This window comes from Urocitellus parryii, chromosome 1, assembly GCF_045843805.1.
Source record: "Urocitellus parryii isolate mUroPar1 chromosome 1, mUroPar1.hap1, whole genome shotgun sequence".
NCBI classification, from domain to species: domain Eukaryota; kingdom Metazoa; phylum Chordata; class Mammalia; order Rodentia; family Sciuridae; genus Urocitellus; species Urocitellus parryii.
The window spans coordinates 95199715-95222014 of NC_135531.1; the positions used below are offsets into that span (position 1 = coordinate 95199715).

Consider the following 22300-nt stretch of genomic DNA (forward strand, 5'->3'; position numbering starts at 1 on the left):
GATAAAATGCATGGTATTATCTCCACCCCTTTATATTTACTGAGGGTTGCCCTATGGCATAATATATGGTCTATTTTTGAGTAAGATCCATGTGCTGCTGAGAAGAACGTGTATCCACTTGATGATGGTTGATATATTCTCTATATGTCAGTTAAGTCTAGGTTATTGATTGTGATATTGAGTTCTATAGTTTCTTTATTCAACTTTTGTTTGGAGGATCTGTCCAATGGTGAGAGAGGTGTGTTGAAGTCACCCATAATTATTGTGTTGTGGTCTATTTGATTCTTGAACTTGAGGAGAATTTGTTTTATGAATGTTGCAGCACCATTATTTGGTGCATAAATATTGATAATTGTTATGTCTTGTTGGTGAATGGTTCCTTTTAACAGTATATAATGTCCTTCCTTATCCCTTTTGATTAACTTAGTCTTGAAGTCGATTTTATTCGATATGAGGATGGCCACCCCTGCTTGCTTACGAGGACCGTGTGTGTGGTATATTTTTTCCCAACCTTTCACCTTCAGCCTGTGTATGTCTTTTCCAATCAGATGTGTCTCCTGGAGGCAACATATTGTTGGATTTGTTTTTTTACTCCATGTTACCATCCTATGTCACTTTATTGGAGACTTTAAGCCATTAATGTTTAGAGTTACTATTGATATATGGTTTGTACTGCCAGCCATGTTTGATTATTTATCTTTTCTTTTAATTTAGTTTGTTTCTCCATGATTAGCTTCCCCCCCCCACCCTCTGTCATTACCGAGGCACTTCCCACTGATGGTTTTGGTTGTTGTTTTTCATTTCTTCCTCGTGTAGTGTTTTGCTCAAGACGCTTTGCAATGCTGGTTTTCTGGCTGCAAATTCTTTTAGCTTTTGTTTATCATGACAGATTTTTTATTTTGTTGTCGTACCTGAAGCTTAATTTTGCTGGATACAGAATTCTTGGTTGGCATCCATTGTCTTTCAGTGTTTGAAATACATTGTTTCAGGATCTTCTTGCTTTCAGTGTCTGTGATGAAAAATCCGTTGTTAACCTTATTGGTTTACCCCTGAATGTAATCTGCCTCCTTTCTCTTATAGCTTTTAAAATTTTCTCTTTGTTCTGTATATTGGCTATCTTCATAACAATGTGTCTTGGCATTGGTCTACTGTGATTTTGTGTGCTTGGTGTCCTGTATGCATCTACAATTTGTATATCCATTTCCTTTTTTATTTTTGGAAAGTTTTCTGTAATTATTTCATTCAGCAGGTTACTCATTCCCTTTGTTTGAATCTCTGTACCTTCCTCTATCCTGATGACTCGTAAGTTTGGTTTTTTATGTTATCCCATATCTCTTGGGTGTTTTTCTCATGATTTTTTTTACCAGCCTTTCTGTGTTGGCTAGACTCTTTTCAAGATGATATATTTTGTCTTCATTATCTGACATTCTGGCTTCTACTTGCTCCACTCTGTTAGTGATACTCTCAATTGAGTTTTTAATTTGTTTTATCGTTTCCTTCATTTCTAGCATTATTGTTTGATTTTTTAAAATAATCTCTATCTCCTGATAAAGATGCTTAACTTCTTCTTTTATCTGTTTATGTAATTCATTTTCAATGTGTTCTTTCACTGTTTGGATTTGCTGTCTCGTATCTTCTTTAAGGTTTCATTCCATCTGTCTAAGGTATTCCTTGAGTTCTTTATATGACCATTTTTCTGATGACTCTAGGTCCTCCTGAATATTTAGGCTGTCCTTCATTGTTTGTACTCCTTTTCTTACTTGCTTTTTTATGCTGCTCATGTTACTTCTTGTTCTGTTTGACTGCTGAGTTACTGTTTACTCTTATAAATTTATTTGATGCTTGGGAGGAAAGATATTAGAAGGGAAGGGAAGAAGTCACTAAAGAGAATGAGAGTAGGCAGGTAGAATTCAAGAAAGGGGAAATAAGAAAATTGAAAAAAAATGAAAAGACAAAAGAGAAAAAAATAGAAAATAAAGAAAGAAAGAAAACAATTTTTTAAAAAAATAATAATGATAATAAAAAATGAAAATTAAAATTAAAAAATAATAATAATAAAATAAAAAATTTAAAAACATTAAAAAAAGTTAAAGAACAACAACAACAACAACAAAAAATGAAAATGAAAGAAAAAAACCCCCAAATTAAAAAAAATAATAATAATAAATGCAGTCATAGAGTTCGATTAACTTCTCTTCCAGTAGGTGGAGCTGTGCCCACTAGGCCAAGCTTCTCCTCTCAATAGGTGGGAACCAATCACTGTGCAGTAGCTCTTCCTCCCAGACTGGGCAGGTCTCCAATCCTGAGTGTCTAGGGCCTTCTCTTGTGTTTCCTCAAGCCAGACCCCACTCACCTGTGACGCTCACCACAATACTGGCTACACGCCAGGTCTGCTGCTCCTGGGAGCCCTGTTTTCTAGAATGCCTGGGCACACTCTCCCTGTTTGCCTCCCTGAGACCCTAAGTTTGTAGAGCTTGGGGCTGAGAACCCCCAGCGAATTTGCTTGCCCTCCGGTAGCCACGCCCCTGGTTCCTGGTGCAAGAGACCTCAGTTGTCAGCACTAGTGGGAGCGGTAGCCGGGAGTTCCTCGCCGCGAGTCCCGTGCCACTCCTGATTCCCTCAGTCTGGCTATCTCGCTCACGGGAGAGCTGGGAGGGGCCCTTAAGGTTTCCCCACTGTGTGGAGAGGGATGGCTAGGGGATTACACACCTGTCGCCGCTGGTTTCAATGAAGTTATCTCCTCCGCCCGTGACGTCAGTTCTCTGCCATTGTGGTATCCCATGCAAATGGTGACCGTTCGTTCCCTTTGCCGGGTGACCAATGCAACGGGTGGGTCCTGACTGTCTCTCCCAAGCCCCGTTTCAATCCTGTGGCCACTGCCTATGAAGGCTTGGTTGGCTTTTACCTCTGTAAGTTCAGAAGGGCTGACCAGTTATTTCAGCAGGGATCGTTAGTGCTGAGTCACGAGAAGCAGGCAAACCGGAGCTTAATGCAGCCGATCCGGGCTCGGTGTGTGTTCTGAGAGGCCCAAACTGTTCGCCCCAGATCCACGTCAGCTTAGCATTGCCTAGTGATCCTGAGCAAACAGCATTTAGACAGTTTACGACTCCCTATGCCTGCACAGCTGAAGAGGTCAGAGACTTGATCTCTCTGCGCCTGCCGCCATGTTCAGTAATACATTTCTTAAAGGAGCTATATTTCTTTTCAGTGAATAGTGGCATTTAGAACTACATGTATTAACAGCCTTAGTGTCTTGTACATAAGTGTTTAATAATACCATTGATTAGGTAAATTTCTATAATGAAATTTATATTTGTGCTGGCCTTATATTTGAAGTTTTATTTTAAAAGTCCTTTCTTACCCCTGTGTCATAAGGTATCTTCCTGTGTTTTCTTCCATCAACTTTATAGTTTTGTTTTCATGTCAGTTCTTCTAGCCACTTGGTGTCTATATTTGATTGTAGTGTTACTTTTATCTTTTTAATACATAATATATAAAGTGTACTTTGGTTTGAATAGTTTGTCCTTCCAAAATTCTTGTGGAAAACTGTATTACAACATGATAGTATTAAGTGGCGAATTGTTGGTGGGCTATGCCCTCATTGATGGGATTAGTACCATTATAAAGACTTGAAGGGGTTAATTCATTCTTTTTTGCCCTTTTTTAAAGTGAAGACATGACATTTGTTTCTTCTGTCTTTTCTGCCACGTGAAGATGTTGTGAGAAGACCCCCAAACCAGGATCTTGCTGTGGCCAGTGGTCAATCTAGCAGATTCCTGTGAGGGAGGAAGGGGGATAGGAGAAACAAAAATTCACACATGCTTTTGAAGATACAGCTGGGGTCATGTGGAGCATTGCTCTCTGATGGAGAAGCAGATCTAAAGAATTATGCCAGTACCAGGTGTTGTGGCACATACCTGTAATCCCAGTGGCTTATGGAGCTGAAACAGGAGATCACATGTTCAAAGCCAGCCTCAGCAATGGCAAGGCCTAAGCAACTCAGTGAGACCCTGTATATAAATAAAATACAAAAAAGGGCTGGAGATGTGTTTCAGTGGACAAGTGCTCCTGAGTTCAATCCCAGTACCAAAAACAAAACAAAACAAACAAACAACAACAACAACAAAAAAAGAATTATGCCAGCAATCTTTACTTATATATGACTCATTATCAAATTAAAGACTATGCAAACATTATGCATTATTCTTTGTATTCAGGAAAGTTACAGGGTTAACAACATTATGTGGCTTTCTCATAGTTGCATTCTACATTTGCAATGTGCAACGTTAAGAGGTTTGTGTAGCTCTCAAGAAAATTCATGGTTTGCAGTTACTGTGAGACAGGAAGTTTCAGGAGCAGTGGGGCTGGTGAAACATTGTGGTTGTCTAGGAAGAAAGTTCCTCTATTCCCAGGAGCTGTGTGCCTTGAGATCAAGGTTGAGGCTGATAAGACTCTAGTACAGAGCCTCCTAATGGAGGGTATTACCACAGCAGCTAGACATCCTGCACCTTTGCACAGAAACTTTCCCACAGCCAGGAGGTCATCAGAGACCCCAATCTCAGACACTGCTTTCCCATTCACTGTAACCACTTTCCACAAGAACTGAATGTGTTGATGCAATCAAAGATCTTGGGCTTCCCAGCTTCCAGAACTGAGAATAAATTTTTATTATTTATAAATTACCTAGTTAAAGGTATTTTTGTAGCAGAAAGAACAGAATAAGATAATGAGCAAAACAAAGTTTTTCCATTCCCATCTACACAACAATCTATCATTTATCCATTGATTTATGTTGCAAATTTTCCTTATATTAATTTAAATGTATTTAAATTTTTTTGTTCTATGCCATTGGTCTCTTTTGCTATTCTTACATTGGCAACATACTTCTTTTTCTATAGTTTTGTGGCACAACTTAGTAGCTCACAAGTCAAATTCTCCATCTTTTTACTTCATTTTCAATGTTGACTTAAAATTCATTGGATTATGCATTTCTGTTTAAGTGTTAAATTAAGATTCTCCAATAGTCTTAAAAATCCAACTGAAACATTGATGTCAATGATTTTTGGTTTATACTAACTTTTGGAGTGTTATTGTTTAAGTGTAAGGTGTCCCCTAAAAGCTCCTACTAATGTAAGAATATTCAGAGGTAAAATGATAAGGTCATCAGAGTTGTAATCTAATCAGTCAATCCTAGCTTGAGTGGACTGACTGGGTGGTAACTAGGCAGATATGGGGTATGGGTGGAGAATGTGGATCATTAGGTCATGCCCTGGGAGGCTCATTATCCCTTATTTTCTATATTCTTTTTTGCTGCCATGAGGAGAGAAGCTTCCATCTGCTGTGCCCTTTCCCCATGATGTGCTGCCTCATGCTGGACTCAGAGCCATGGTGTCAGTTGTCTATGGGCTAATAACTCTAAAACCATGAGCCCCAAATATACTTTTACTCCTTAAAATTGTTCTTGTCAGATATTTTGGTCACAGCAATGAAAAGTTAACAAAAACATGGAGATTGTATTATGTATGTACATATGTATATATGTATGTATGTATGTATGTATCTATCTATCTATTTACCTATCTATCTCTATATCTGTATGTACCAGGGATTGAACCCAAGGTCACTTAATGACTAACCCCTAGCCCCAGCAATTTTTTATGTTTTATTTTGAGACAGGGTGTTTGTTGCTAAGTCTTAGGACCTAGCATCATGTACAAAACTGAGTTCAACCCCAGCACCCCTACCACACACACAGAAAAGTAAGGAAAGAAAACAAAAAGGAATAAAATAGAAGAATGTAGAAAGGAAAATGGAGGTATAGATTGAAGTGATAGTCATAAGGAATGCTGACAGTCACCAAAACCTGGGACAGATAAGAAATAAATTTTCGCCTAGAGTCTTTGCAGAGAGTTTATCCCTGCTAGCACTTGATCTGAGACATTTGGCCTTGATCTAAGACATTAAACTTTTTGCTTTGATCTTCCATGTGACCAAATCCAACCCTAGAAAATTAATACATATGTTCTTTTTATTCTTTAGCTTATTTACATAATCAACCTAGTCAATGAATAGTGCCAGAATAAAAAAAACCCAGGTACTTTTAATTGGGAGGAGAGTAATACAGGAAATTTAATGCTTAAAATATTATTCAGATGACCTAAGTAGTAAGCTGCACAAAACCAGGTTACAAGTAAAACTATTTCCTTTGAGACTGTCATCAGATATAATGCTGTCTAGTTCTAGATATTTTTTCAGCACCACAACAACTCATGTGGTCAACATTCTGGGGGTCAGACACCAAATGTGTCATCCAGGAATTTAGAAACCAGATTAAGATGTAATAAAATTAATCATGAGACTTTAAAAAAATTATTAAAAATTTGAGCGCATACTTGAGAAAAGAGTATTTTACTTATACTATTATCTAAAATAATGGCCACTTATAGGCATTTTTAAATTTTATATTTATAATTTATAGTAGAAAGAATCTCTGTGTAATAATATAAACTAAACCCTTTTCAGATTGGGATAAATTTGTTTTTATTAAATATAATGTGATCAATAAAAATACATGGAGGAAGAGAGATGATGGCAGAAGGGAGTTTGGCATCAGTTCTCAATCTCACAACACAGAAAGGAGGTGGTGAATAAAAAGCGGAATTGAGAATTGGGTGACAAAATAAATGTTCTAAGGTTCAATCCTACTAAGTCTGAGACCTGGAGAGACTTGAAGATTGGTTATCAGAATGGAAAATAAGCAGAGTTCCCTAACCCTTAACCTGAGGTGGGGGAGGGGCAACAGAGAGCATGCATGTGCACACAGGGGGTGGAGGAGAGAGAGAGAGAGAAAGAAGAGAGAGAGAGAGAGATATGTGTGTGTGTGTGTGTGTGTGTGTGTGCATCCACACAGACATATAGAAAGACTCTTAAGCACAGCCACTTAAGAACATTTGGAAAGGCAGAAAAAACTTAAAGTGTGATAGAAACAACAGGAAATAGATCAAACAGATTAAAACCAAATTATGAAAAAAAACCTGTGCTGGGGATCTGTAGCCATTTTGTGGATCCCTCAGCCAAATAGTTATCTCCCTAAATCAACATAGCATTTTGCCATACTCAGACATCTGCAAATATATCAGAGGGAAATCCTCCGCATTGGGATCTCTTAAGAATCTGGCTAGAAAGAACTCCTAGAGGGGTCACTACTAGTTTAAAATTGCCAAAACCCCTCCCTCACCATGGACAAGGAGAGTGGTGTGGAGCAGACTTGTATGGGGAAGTATACCTAACCCAGGATTCTGCTCAGCCTTCTTGTAATCCAGGCAGAGGCAGAAAGCTCTGTGTAGCCTCTATAGGACCCAGGCAGAGATAAGCAATAAAGCAGCTTTGGCCCTGGGAAGAGGAACGTGAATCTATCAGGACCACCCCAGCACCCATTGACATTGGGGGGAAGTACCATGGAAAGCCTAGGGACTGTTCCATGATTTCACGGCTATATCAGCGGGAAACTGACTGAATTTCCAGTGAAAGCGACTTGGCTCCCTGTTTGTGTCAACTGCCAACAGAAGGCCACTGGGAGAAGTTGCCTGAGTACCCCAGGAAATGTAAACAGAAGGCAACTACAACCATAAATAGAGTTAAGGCATTTTATGCCTTATCCAAGGCAGCTGGGAATGACTGCTCCCAGCCTGACCCAGAGCCCAGCCTGATCCTGGTTACATCTGATGAATGAAAGGGTTTGACATTGGCTGGACCTTACATCAGTCACTGTAAACAGGGGGAATTTGTGCCCATGTTCATAACCTGAGGCAGTGGAAATTAGAACACAGATAAATCACCTTTTTTTACTATAGCACCCCAGAGAATGGCTTCAGTTCAGGGAATGCTTCTGTACAAAAGAACACCCACGGGAAAACCACAACCAGAGGATCTATGCTTATAGACAGACACTATGTACTATGCCACCATGAAAAGGATCCTGTAGAGGGGAGGAGGTACATGGTGACTCACAACAATCACAGGGACACTCCTGAGTCTATCTCCTGAATTCCTGCACACAATAGAAACAAGATCTAACACTGCACCTGCTAAGCAATCAACTGCAGGCCCCTGACTTGACAAATCAGAACCAGCTTGTGGAAGGTCCACATCAATTATAGAAGTGGTTCCTGTTCCCCAGTAATTCGGGAGGGATCCAGCCAAAGAGTGATGAACATATGCTAAAATTCCAAATTCCAGTGAAATCCAAACCAAGATTCATCAAAAATTATCTTCACTTTGGCATAGTTAACTACAATAACTTTAATATCAATTTTGGTCATGTATGTCACTATTTAACTGATTGATAGTTGTTATTCTAACAGTTAACATTGTACCTTTAATACATTTGAATGTATTTCTTCTAATGTATAAATTAGAATTATAATTTAGAATTAAATTATGCTTCTTTTAAAGCATAATTTGAATCAATGTTACTATCTTTGTTTCCTAGCTATAGTTTATAATTTCTCCTCTTATTTCCTATCCAACATCTTATATTATCTGCTACTACCTCAAATACCCACCATCCATCTATTGCTCCTTTCTTCTTTGGTGTGTATTATTTTTCTATCTTTTTTGTCTTTCTCTATTTTTTTGTTCCTCCTTTAAGCCTTCATTTAATGTCATTCCAATTTTACTAAATTTAATAACTAAATTTTGACTTATTCCAGAATTTTACTACAATTTTATGCCTGAATTTGAAGAACAATGGAGAATAATATCAAAAGCTTTTCATTTTTCATAAGGTTGAATTGTATGAGGCTTGATTCTGAATTAATTGTAGTAAATAATGCTCAGTGGCATCTCTCAAAGTGGTCCTGATATTGGGATCAGCAGAGATTTCCCATTGAGTCAAATTGTCAATATCCTGATATCTGCTCAACATAGGGTTCTTAAGAGAAAGAAGCTCACAAAGTATTACCTTGCTTAACAGAAGAGGTGATAGCTATCCCAGTAGATGAGTAGACATACAAACAATATGAAAAAGCAAGGGAACACATCATCCCAAACAGCCAATTATGCTTCAACAACTGACTCCATCAATACCACAGTTCAGGAAAGTTCAGATAAAGAATTTAGGAAGTTCATAGTTAAAGTGTTCTATAAGCTACACGAATTTATAAGGAGTGAAATTATAGGGAAAATAAAGGAAGTGAAAAATCACTTCAATAGAGAGATTCTGAAAAAGAACCAAACAGAAATCCTAGAAATAAAAGACTCAATAAACCAAAATTTACAGTTCAATGGAAAGCATTACAAATAGATTAGATACTCTGAAGATAGATATATTTGGCCTCAAAGACAAAGTATGTAATCTTGAAAATAAAGTTGGCCATAAATAAAAGATGTTAAGAGGGGGCTGGGTTTGTGGCTCAGAGGTAGATACATGTCTAGCATGCATGAGGCACCAGATTTGATCCTCAGCATCACATAAAAATAAAATGTCTTGGAAATAAGAACTAAAAGTATAATCTAGAGCTAGGATAAAGAGATAGTAACATTGATTCTAATTTATGCTTTAAAAGAAAGCGTAACTTAATTCTAAATTATAATTCTAATTTATGCATTAGAAGAAATACATCCAAATGGGTTGAAGATACAATGTTAGCTGTTAGAATAACAACTATCAATCAGTAAAATATTGATATATATAATCAAAGTTAATGTTGAAGTTATGTTCACCTACAACTAAAAATAATTTCTTTCAAAAAAAGTTGATAAGAGACAGTGACAAGAATTTTGAAGTATCATGTTCAGTCACAAGCTGGGATCCTAATTAGAATAAGATATACTCCATGTTCATATAAATATGTCAAAATAGACTGTACTGTCATGTATAACTTAAAAGAATGAATAAAAATTAAAAATAATAAAAAAGCAAAAAAAGAAATCTGGAACATCAAGAGGCAATCGAAAATTAAGAATCATTGGGATAGATGAAAGCTCTGAAACATAAGCTAAAGGAATGCACACTATTCAATGAAATAGTATCAGAAATTTTCCCAAACCTTAAAAATGAAGTGGAAATTAAAATGCAAGAGGCATATAGAATTCCAAATATACAAAATCACAATATATATATATTCCAGGTACATAATAAATATGTCTAACATACAGAATAAGATTTTTTAAATCTACAAGAGAAAAATGACTGGTCATAGTTAGAGGTAAACTAATATGGATTTCAACTGATTTCTCAACCCAGACCTTAAAATCCAGGAGGGGAAAATGCATGCTAACCAAGAATATTATACTCAATATAATTAAGCTTCAGATTTGAAGATAGAAAAAAAAGACAGCCTTCCATGACAAACAGAAGCTAAATGAATTCATAACCAGAAAACTTGCACTACAGAACATAATCATAATGAATATTTCATAATCAGAAATATTTTATGAAGAAGAAATAAAAAATAAAAATGAAAACCAGCATAAGTGTAGGGCATGGCTGCCTGCTTCCCAGTTTTGGGGCCGCACATGTGGCTGGGACGGCTCCCAACGATTAGCCAGGCGGTGCTGTGGGTGGTGACGGAGGAGGCGGACCACCTCCAGGATAGGTCCAGGACTCTTCTGCCCTCGTGGACAGCTTGTGCCTTCCCTTACAGACTATGGGATGGGTGTACATGTGAACTTGCTCCACCCCTCTGACCTTTATTCTGATTGGCTCCTGTGCACTATATAAGCTGTGTGTACTTCCTTATTAAATGAGATCCTGCTTTGACTGTTCTCCCTAGCACATCTGATTGTCCTCTTAGGAGGGAGGGCTGGGTGTGAGCAGCCAGTTGATCTTTAACTCTCTTGACTCATCTTGGTCAGAGCGTGCTTTCCCCACTTCTCCTGCCAGTCAGGAGGAGACGGGGGCTAAAAACTCTGACACATAGGAATGAATTAAACTAGAAGAATAGCCAATGAAAGGAGAATCGAGTCCAATTTAAACACTAAAAATACATCACAATGACATGAAATAAACAGTGTCCCTCCATAATAACATTGAATATAGATGGTCTAAACTCTTCAAACATAGATTTGCAAATTGTATTAAAAACAAGACCCCAAAAAATGCTGTTTTCAGGAGACTCAAATAACATGCAAACATCCACAGACTGAAGATGAAAGAATGGGAAAAGAGATACCATGAAAATGGTACTCATAAAAAAAACATGGGTAGATATTCTCATATCAGACAAAGTGGATTTCAAGCCAAAATGAATCAGAAGAGACATGGTCAATTTATACTGCTTAAGGGAATAATACCACAACAAAATAAAATGATTGTAAGTATTTATACCCTTAACAATTGTGCACCTATGTGCATTAAACAATCTTTTTTCAATATTAAGGATCAAATAAACTGCAGGACAATAATATTGGGTGACTTTAACACACCTCTATCACCACTAGATAGATCATCCAGACATCAACTATAAAAAGATTCTATAGAATTAAAAATATAACAGAAATATATAGAATATTTCATCCATCAATGACTGAATTCACTTTCTTCTCAGCAGCACATGGAACATTTTCTAAAATGGACCATATATTAGGCCACAAAACTCTTTGGAAATACAAAAAAAAAGGAGATAACACCCTGCATTCAATCAGATGATAATGGAATGAAATTAGAAATCAACCATAAGATAAAAAGTAGAAAACACTCTAATACCTGGAGACTAAATAATACATTTTTTAAATGATAAATGGATAGGAGAAGAAATTAGGATGAAATAAAAAATATGTAGAGATAAATGAGAATAGTGATACAACATATCAAAATATCTGGGACAGTATGAAGGCAGTTCTGAGAAGAAATTTTATAGCATTAAGTTCATAAATAAAAACATAGAAAGATACCAACTGAATAATCTAACATTATGTCTCAAGGCCCTAGAAACAGAAAAAACAACCAAATTAGTAGAAGACAGAAATTAATTAAAGTCAGGGCCAAAATCAATGAAATATAAAGAAAACATTTAAAAAGATCAATAAAACAGAGAGTTGTTTTCTTAAAATGATAAACAAGTTGATAAACCCTTAGCTAAACTAACCAAAACAAAGCAAGAAAACACCCTCAAATTAACAAAATTAGAGATGAAAAAGCAAATATCATCACAGACACTACTGCAATTCAGAGAATAATAGAAACTACTTTGAAAATTTATACTTCAATAAGTTATAAGATCTTGAAGATATTGACAAATTTCTAGAGACATATGAATTACCAAAATTGAACCACAAAGGTATAAATACTTAAATATATCTATATCAAGTAATAAAATTGAAGCAGTTATCAACAAATATAACTTTTATTTCCAACAAATAAAAAGAGACAAATCAGAAGAGATGGGGCATTAATATATGAAATATAAAAGAACCAGACTGGATGGATTCTCAGGTGAGTTCTACCAGATTTTTAAAGAAGAAATAATACCAATCCTCCTTAAATTATTTTATGAAATAGAAAATGACAGAACACTGACAAATTTATTCTATAAACCCAGTATCAACTGATACTCAAACTATAACAAAGATTTAAAAGAAAGAAAAATTCTGGCCAATATCCTTAATGAACACAGATGCAAAATGTATTAATAAAATATTGCAAAACTGCATAAAAATCCCATTAGACAGACAATACACCATAATCAAGTGTGTTTCATTCCAGGGATGCAACATACAAAACATGCAACATATGTTGATTTAAAATACAAAAATCAATAAATGTAATTCATTGCATAAATAGACTTAAATTTAGGGCTAAAATAATCATAGTATAAGGGGAAAACATTTGACAAAAAATTATTTTTATGTGGTGCTGAGGATTGAACCCAGTTCCTCAAATGTGCTAGGCAAACACTCTACTGCTGAGCTACAACCTCAGGCCCCCCATTTATGTTTAAAACTAGAAATAGAAGGAACTTACCTCAACATTATAAGGGCTATATATGACCCAAAGCCAACTTATACTGAATGAATAAAAATAAGGAATTTCCTCTAAAAACAGAAAAAAGAATACTCACTTTTATCACTCCAATTCAACATAGTGCTTGAAACTCTAGCCAGAAGAATCAGGCAAGAGAAAGGAATTAAAGATATATGAATGGGAAAAGAAGAGCTCAAATTATCTCTGTTTGCTGACAACATGATTACATATTTAGAAGACACCCCCTCAAATCCACTAGAAGACTTCAAGAGCTGATAAATTAATTCAGCAAAGTAACAGGATACAAGATCAACTTTCATAAATCAATTATGTTTTTATACACTAATAATGAACCTGATGAAAAAGAAATTAGGAAAACTATCCCATTCATACTAACCTCAAAAATAATAAAATACTTGGGAATCAATCTAACAAAAGAACAAAGTACCTCTACAATGAAAACTATAGAACACTAATGAAAGAAATTGAAGAAAAACTTAAATGATGGAAAGGTATCCCAAGTTCTTGGGTAGGTGGAATTAATATTCTCAAAATGACCATACTACCAAAAGTGCTATACAGGTTCAATCAAATTACCATCAAAATACCAATAATATTCTTCACAGAACTAGAAAAATCAGTGCTGAAATTCATTTGGAAAAATAGAAAATTCAGAATAGGGTCCTTATTTTGAATATCTAGTCTCTCTCCCCCAGAGAGTGCACAAATATCAGAAATAATCCTTATCAAGAAAAGTAAAGCTGAAACATCCAATACTGGACCTCAAATTATACCATAGAGTTATAGCAACAATAACAGCATGGTACTGGCACCAAAACAGACATGAAGACCAATGGAATAGAATAGAAGACACAAAGACAAACCCACGTAAATGCAATTATCTGATACTGGACAGAGGTGCCAAACACATTGATTGGGAAATAGATAACCTTTTTATCAAATAGAACTGGGAAAACTGGAAATACATATGTAGAAGAATGAAATTTGACCCCATCCCACACCCTGCACAAAAGTCAACTCAAAGTGTATCTGAGACCTAGGAATTAGATCAGAAACTGCAAACTGATAGAAGGAAATGTAGACCCAATACTCCAACATGTTGGTAAAAGAACTGACTTCCTTAAAATTATAAAGCATAAGAAATAAAATAAAAAATCAACAAGTGAGATGGCCAAATTAAAAATATTTTGCACTACAAAGGAAAACATTATGCATGAAGAAAGCCTACAGAATAGGAGAATATCTACTATCTGTTCCCCAGAGAGTGCATAAATATCAGAATGTACAAATAACACAAAACACTTAACCCCCCTCCCAGAAAAAGATACAAATGGCCAATAAATATATGAAAATTATTCAACATGTCTGGCAACTAGGAAAATGCAGATCAAATCTACATTGAGATTTCATCTCACTCCCGTCAAATGGCTATTATCAAGAATAAAAATAATAAATTTGTGAGGATGTGGGAGAAAATGTGCACTCATACATTGTTGATGGGACTGCAAATTAGTACTCTGGAAAGTAGTATAGAGATTCCTCAAAAATTAGGACTAGAACTATCATATGCTCCTGTTATCCCACTCCTCAGTATATATCCAAAAGATTTAAAAATCAACATACTACAATGATTCAGCCACATCAATTTTTATAATGGTTGAATTCAAAGTACTCAAGCTAAGGAACCATCCTAGGTGCTCTTCAACAGATGAACTGATCAAGAAAATTTATATATACACAATGGAGTATTATTCAGGCATAAAGAAGAATGAATTACAGCATTTGCTGGTCAATGGATGAAATTGGAGAGTACCATACTAAATGAAATAAGTCATTTGACCCAAAATCCAAAGGACTAATGTTTTCTCTGATGCAGAGAAGCTAATAAAAAACAAGGGGGATGCTGTTTAGTTGGATTTTTCACTGCTGTGATCAAAAGACAAGAACAATTTTAGAGAATAAAAATATCTTATTTGGGGGCTATGGTTTCAGAGATCTCAGTCCACAGAGAGTTGGCTCCATTCCTTGGGGCTTGAGGTAAAGCAAAACATCATGGAATCTTGGGAAAAGAGTAGGGTGGGAAAACAGTTGGGAACATGTCAACAGGAAGGGTTGGGGAGGAAGAGAATGTTCCACTCAGCCAGGACAAAATATATATTGTAAAAGCATGTGACCAGGGGCTCCCTTTCTCCAGGCTTACTCTTCCTGCCTATAGTTACCAACCATTTATTTCCCAGTAGGGGATTAACACCTGATTAGGTTAAGGATCTCAGAATCCATTCATATCACCTCTAAACTCTATCATTTTACACATGAGTTTTTGGGGGACATCTCACATCTAAACCACAACACAGGTGGAGAAAGAGAGAAAGGAGAAAAGCAGAGAGGGAATTTCACCAAAACAGAGGAAATATCAGTAGCATAGATGAAGGCAATTAAAGGGGAGGAAGGTGGGACAGGAAAAGGGAAGAATAGTGGAATGAATCTGATAGATCTTTCATGTGTACATAAATATAGCCCTGTGAATCTGAACATCAAGTATATTCATAAGATGCTAACTTTTAAAAGTATAAATAATTGCAGAAATATTAGTAAAATAGAGGTTGAGAAGTAGGGAGAGGGAAAAGGGGAAGTGCTGAGGACTGAAATAGGACAAATTATGTTCCATGTTTTTGTGATTATGTAAAAATGTATCCTGAAGTTACATATAACTAAAAAGAATCAAGAAAAAAGTCATTTGATCATAAAAAGAGAAGAATTAGGGATCACCACTAGTAGTGAATATCAATTGCCCCAATGTTAGAGAACTCATACTGGTGGAAAAAAGAACAATAAATTAAGACATATATATAAGTGTCTCATTTAATTTAGTTGTTAGTACAGCTGAGTGAAATTACATTGATGAGGTAAAATTAATGTTGAGAATGTGAGCAAATTTTACTGTGTGCATAAGTTAGTTAATACAAGTAGATTTATAGTAGTAAGAAATCCAATGAATATAAGGAATGCAGAATGTATTTAGAAGCAATTGAATCTATTTTGCAAATCAGAGAATTCATACTGATTGTAAACATAAAATATTAGGAATTGAAGAATGCCTTTATTGTTTGTGGACAAATTACTCAATATCAGAGAATTCATACTAGTGAGAAATTGGATGAATGTAAAAAATATGAAACAGATTTAAAATTCATAACTTACTATTTATTAGAGAATTCATACTGGTAAGAAGCATTATGAATATAAGAAATACAACAAGTTCTTAATTATTTGTGCATAACTTACCCTATCTTATAGTATTAAATGGATGAGATATTTCATAAATACAAGAAATGTAAAAAGGTATTTATACATAATTGAATTCTTCTAAAAATTGGATAATTATACTATTGATAACTTTACGAATTTAAGGACTATGTAAAAAGAAATTAGAGAATTCATACTGGTGAGAAACTTGATGAATGTAAGAAATGTGAAAAAATATTCAGACTTGACTATGTCCTCACTCTATATTAGAGAACTCATACTGGTGAGAATTCTTGTTAATGTAAGAAATAAAATCAAACCTTTTCTATTTGAATAATTTGAATTTAAAAAACACTTTTAAAATTTTTGAATATTAAAAACACTGTTTTTTAAAACCCCTATGAGTAAAAGGAAAGTTGAAAAGCCTTTAAGGTGCATTGAAATGCAATTTACTGGAGAAATACAAATTATTGGAAATTAGAATATTCATATTTTGAGAATGTCTATATATGCAAGTAATGTGAAAAGACTTTTAGATATAATTTAAACCTTACTACATTTCACTGAGTTTATATGCTGGTGGAAATTATGAATGTATAGAATATGAAAAAATCTCTAATTAGGTAAACATCTTGAAATAAAAAAGAGAACTCATACTGATAAATATCTTATAAATATGAGCACTGTGATGCAAATTTAATGTTCATGAAATTACTCAAATTAGTTCAATTTAATTTATATCAGAGAAAATTTTATAAATGCAAAGTATGTTTTGTCCATTTCAGAAGTCTCAGTGATTTCTTGAAATCATTCATTCTGTTAAGAAAAAACATACAGAGAAAGGCCAATGGGCAAAACATACATATTTCTCCACATTGAGGAGTCTTAGCATAATTTAATTGAACTGAGCATATATTTACTTTTTATATTTGTTTGTAGAATATCATAATATACATTCTAAAAGAAAATTTGGAAAATATAGAAAATTCACATGCTACCTTAATCTCATGTCACTGAATGGCACATTTTACTAGGTACAATTGTGAAACAGAGAGCACTGTGGAAAACATCTGATTTGGAATAAAATTTATACATTTGAGATGGATCTTATGGAAGAAAAGTGAATTTATATTTCTGCTTCCCCAGTAGTGTGTTTTTTTCAATTTGGATGAAAAAGTTTTCAACTAAAATCTGGACTTTAAAATTGTTTCACTAAATAAATCCTTAACTAAAGCAAATGGGAGATATGAGAACCTTTCAATGGACTCATTTGTAGATCCATGAAGCTCAGTCTACTTCCTTGCTTATATCTTCTTTGCTTTCCTGACACTTCCTTTACTCCCAAAAACTTGCTTTACTTTCATGGATTACTAACCTTTAGTTCTCATTCTTAATGCAAAGTGAGATAGATGGCTCCTTGGGGAGAGAGAAAAACAGATCATGAGTATATAGAGCCCTGGATCTTCAAGAATGTCTAGTCACGCATGACAATTTAGTTAGATGAACAAAACCTCCATGGTGTGCTTATAGCAAATTGACAATAACAAAAGCATAATCAGTTTAAATATCATATGTTACTTAAGAGATAATTGCACATGAATAATGGTCAGCATGTACTGGCTGCTCCCTGAGATTGAATTAAATCAACAGTTGTGCAGATACATGACAAAATAAGGGAACAGTGGGCAAGCACCATATTCCAACTCAGAGAACCATTGATTATATAAAGCACAGGAATAGTGATTATTAAGAATAATATCAAAGTAATAAAAAAGACACATTGAAAGACTACACCTGTCCTGGGAGCTTAGCCATTCAACAGGGGAGGAGAAACTCCTTCCTAGAGAATTGAAGAAAAGAAATAATAAATATTTCAAGAAATTTAGCACTCCACCATCAGGTCAATAGGCATATAGAGTATAAAGCAAATTTACTATATAATGAACCAGTGTGACTAAAGGGCAGATCTGCACTTGCTGCTGGAATCATTTTTGCATTTATCATAATTGCCATTCAAAGTGGTGTAAGGGATTGATTAAAGCACTTTGAACAAGTTCAGTGATTAAGTACCCCAGAGTGAAATCTCTGGGTCCTCTGGCACAGAGTTATAGTGCTGGCTTAGGACATATAGTAACATGAAAGCAGCCTATTAAAAAGGCTTTATAAGACAGTAGGAGAAGGGATACATTTCAGCTCATGGGCAAACTTAAATGTGAGAAATCAAGGAAACAAGATGTCTCCCAAAGTTTGCAACCTCCCAAGCATTGAATTCACAAATATCAAAGTGGATGAAATTTCAGATAAATAATTCAAAAAGTTGAGAGTTACCATGATCAATGAACTAATAGAAGACCTAGGGAATAAATTAAGATAAAAAATACAAAAGGTGAATCAGTTCAATAAAGAGAGATTCCAAAAAAGAATCAAACAAAAATCCTGGAAATGAAAGACATAATATACTAAATAAAAAAATTTGTTGAAACTCTCTGAAAGAAAACTGACACAGAACTGATTACACACACACCAAGGCAGAAACAGATTTATTGCCAAGCACCTGTCACAGATGCTCTGCATAGAGATAGAGTAGCAGCAAATGAGGGAGGGCAACAATAACTCCCCTCAGGGGTTACTTTTTCTAGGCCAGAATAATGGCCGCCTGTTAGGAGCGGGTTTAGCTCTTGTGACTAGAATAGAAAGCATCACCTCATTTAGCAGAAGGCAAGTTTCTGCCTTGGGGAACAGAGATGGGCAAGTATTTATATCTTAAAGAGAGAACAGAGACCAGCAAGTCTCTGTCTCTCAAGGAGAGAACAGAGACTGGCAAGTTTCTGTCTCTCAAGGATGGGCAAGTTTCTATTTCTTGAGAATAACAACAGTATTCATAAAGTAGGATGGGGAAAGGAAGATGGCTGTAGTTATGGCGATACTGTCACCAATATATTGAATCATGCAAAAGACAGATTTTCTAGGCTTTCAAATACAAGGTATTTGAACACTCATTCTACAATAAAGATAAAATATAAAGAAATCATTATCAGAATATATAAGAAATCTTAGACAAAATTAAGAGTGAAAACTTAAGACTCATTGGAATAAAGAGGGATCTGAGATACAGCCTAATGGCATTGATAATCTTTCCAGTGAAATAATTCAGAAAAAAATATATAAAATAAAAAACCTTTATGATACATTGTAATTAAAAATGCCCAACATATGTAACAAGCAGTTTTAAAAAACTATTTTGTAATCTTCATTCACATGTCTCAGCTCCTAATTTTGACTCATTTATTTTAATATTGACTCTCTTCCTCTCTGCCCCATCTTTCTTTCTTTACACACACACACACACACACACACACACACACACAATTTTTTTCTAAACACTTTAAGAGTAAATAATTTAAATCATGTACTTTTACCCTTAAAATACTTCAGTCTGTATTTCCAAAGAAGAAGAATATTTGCCAGGTGAAGTTTCACATGCCTGAAATCCCAGCAACTCAGGAGGCTGAGGCAGGAGGATTGTACATTCTAAGCCAGGCTCAGCAACTTAGTGAGGCCCTAAGCAATGCAGTGAGACCCTGTCTTTAAATAAAATACAAAAAGGACTGAGGATGTGGTTCAGTGGCTAAGTGTCCTGGAGTTAAATCCCTGTGCTAAAGAGAGACAGGGTGAGCGAGAGGGAATTCTTAGATAACAACAGAACAGTTATTAACCTCAAGCAATTCAACATTGATGTAACTACTTTTATAGTCTAAGAATAAGAGCTTTAAAAGTTTCAATTGAAAAAAGTCAGCTCACAATTAGAGGAGGGCCTATCAGAATTACTTCCGAATTCTCAGCAGAAAGGCTAAACTCTAGAAGGGCTTAGAAAGGTGTGTTCCAAGCCCTGAAAGTAAAATGACTTCCACGCCATGAACATAAATAACACTCAACATTGTTATATCCTCCAAAGATATCCTTAAGAATTGAAGTAGAATGAAAAATCTTCAAAGATAAGTGTTATGGCTTGGATATTATGTGTCTCCCCAAAGTTCCTATTAGTTAATGCAGGAATGTTTGGAGGTGAGATGATTATATTGTGAGAGCTATAATCTAATCTGTCCATTTTAGTTTGAATGAACAAACTGTGTGTTAACTGTAGGTTGATTGTGGTTGGAGCAGGTGAGCCACTGGGGGAATGCCCTAGAGGTTTATTTTCCCTAAAGACACTTACTTCCCTGTTTCTTGACTGCCATGAATTAAGCAGCTTTACACCATGGTGTTCTGTCTCACCTTGAACCAAAAACAATGGAGTTGACTTACCATGGACTGAATTTCTGGAACTGTGAACAAAAATAAACTTTTCCTCCTCTATGTTATCTTTGTCATGTATTTTTGTCTCAAGTACACAAAAATGACTAACACAAAAATTGGTGCTAACAAGTGGGGTCATCGCTATGAGTAACCTGACCATGTTTCAAAAGCCTTTGTAACTGGTTTGGGAAAGTTTGAAAATGCAGGTTGGAGAAGACTTAGAATGTTGAACAATTCACATCAGAGCTCAGAAATGATAATTCAAACAGAAATGCAGACTGCACTCTTGATGTTACATCCTAGCAAAAACTTGTCTACATTTTGCCCATGTTCTGAGCCTTGGTGTGAGACTGAATTTAAAGGTGTTGAATTAAGTTTTAAAACAACAGGGAATTTGAGCAGTAGCATGGATACTTTTATAAGCTTTTAGACAGTTTTTTTAAACCAAACTGTAAATTATTTTATTAACAAGCATTATAAATAGATAATACTAATCTTATTTAAAAACCATGAGGGGGCTGGGTTGTGGCTCAGTGGTAGAGCGCTTGCCTAGCAGGTGTGAGGCACTGGGTTCAATCCCCAGCACCACGTAAACAAACTTAATAAACAAAATAAAGGTATCGTGTTCATCTACAACTAAAAAATATTTAAAAAATAAAAATAAAATCCATGAGTACCACACTGGTGAGTATACAGCTCATGGATAACTTAAAAAAGTATTTCCCATTTTTAAAGGCAACACACCATATACAAAAACAATGAAGCTGTAATATGGGTGATTGATGTTTATAAAATAATATATATAGTACAATATTAATGATATGATCAATACATTTTCTATGACTCCCTTCATGTTTCACTTTCCTTAGAAAATGAATTCTGAACTTTCTCTTCTAAAATTAGTACAATCAGATTATCCTTCAACATCAAATTATATTTTATCATGAGTTTAGTAAATTGATGACATAAAAATGTTTCATTTTTATATTCATCAAATATCTGCCAGTGATAAAAATAAGCATGTGAAAATATTCTGTAAATTTTACAGTATAGTCATCCTAGTTTTTCTATAGATGAGTCTTTTATGCTAATACTGCTTTGAAAATATTTATTGCTATTCAGAAGTCATGAAGCATAATCAAGTGTGTGTCTAGGATAGTCAATAGCAGGACACTCTTCTGGAGTTTTATGAGCTGACCAAAGAAAAACCCATGGTTCATTTGCTATTATTTGGTACATGTATCTGGATGGCATTCCCTCTAAATTTTGACAGAAAGTCCATTTAGTTTAGAATTGCCTTAAATGTTCATACTCCCATATACCTTCATCTTGGCCTTCAGATGGTTCATGAATTTTGTCAGTATTAGAGGAATATTGCCTCTATGTTATGTTGAGTATATTGCTGGACAGCAAGTGTGCTGTCCATTTCCTCAAATGATTCATCAGGCCAATTATAGAAATCCTGAGCTTTGGTTCCTCCTCAGAATTACGGTCCCTGCCACCATCACTATAGTGTCAGTCTCTTAGAACTGAAGAAATAAAAAAAACTTTCAGTATGAAAGGAAAATGCATGTAAAACCAGGTCAAGGAAGACGTTGTTGAAGAGATTACAGTAACTAAAAAGATGCAAAGTATCTTGCACAGAGATAATTGGAAAGATGACTTGAAGCCATCTTTAGAATTTGAAAGACCATACTCATTTCAGACCCATGGATGTAGAAGAAAAAATTTGAGATGAGATCATGGGGCCTTGCTTACTTATGAACTTGTTTC

General features: G+C 35.1%; 1 pseudogene; it reads right to left on the reverse strand.

The window, feature by feature from the left end:
* Positions 1 to 21376: 21376 nt before the first annotated feature.
* On the reverse strand, positions 21377 to 22032 carry LOC113179754 (MOB-like protein phocein pseudogene; annotated as a pseudogene).
* Positions 22033 to 22300: the final 268 nt, after the last annotated feature.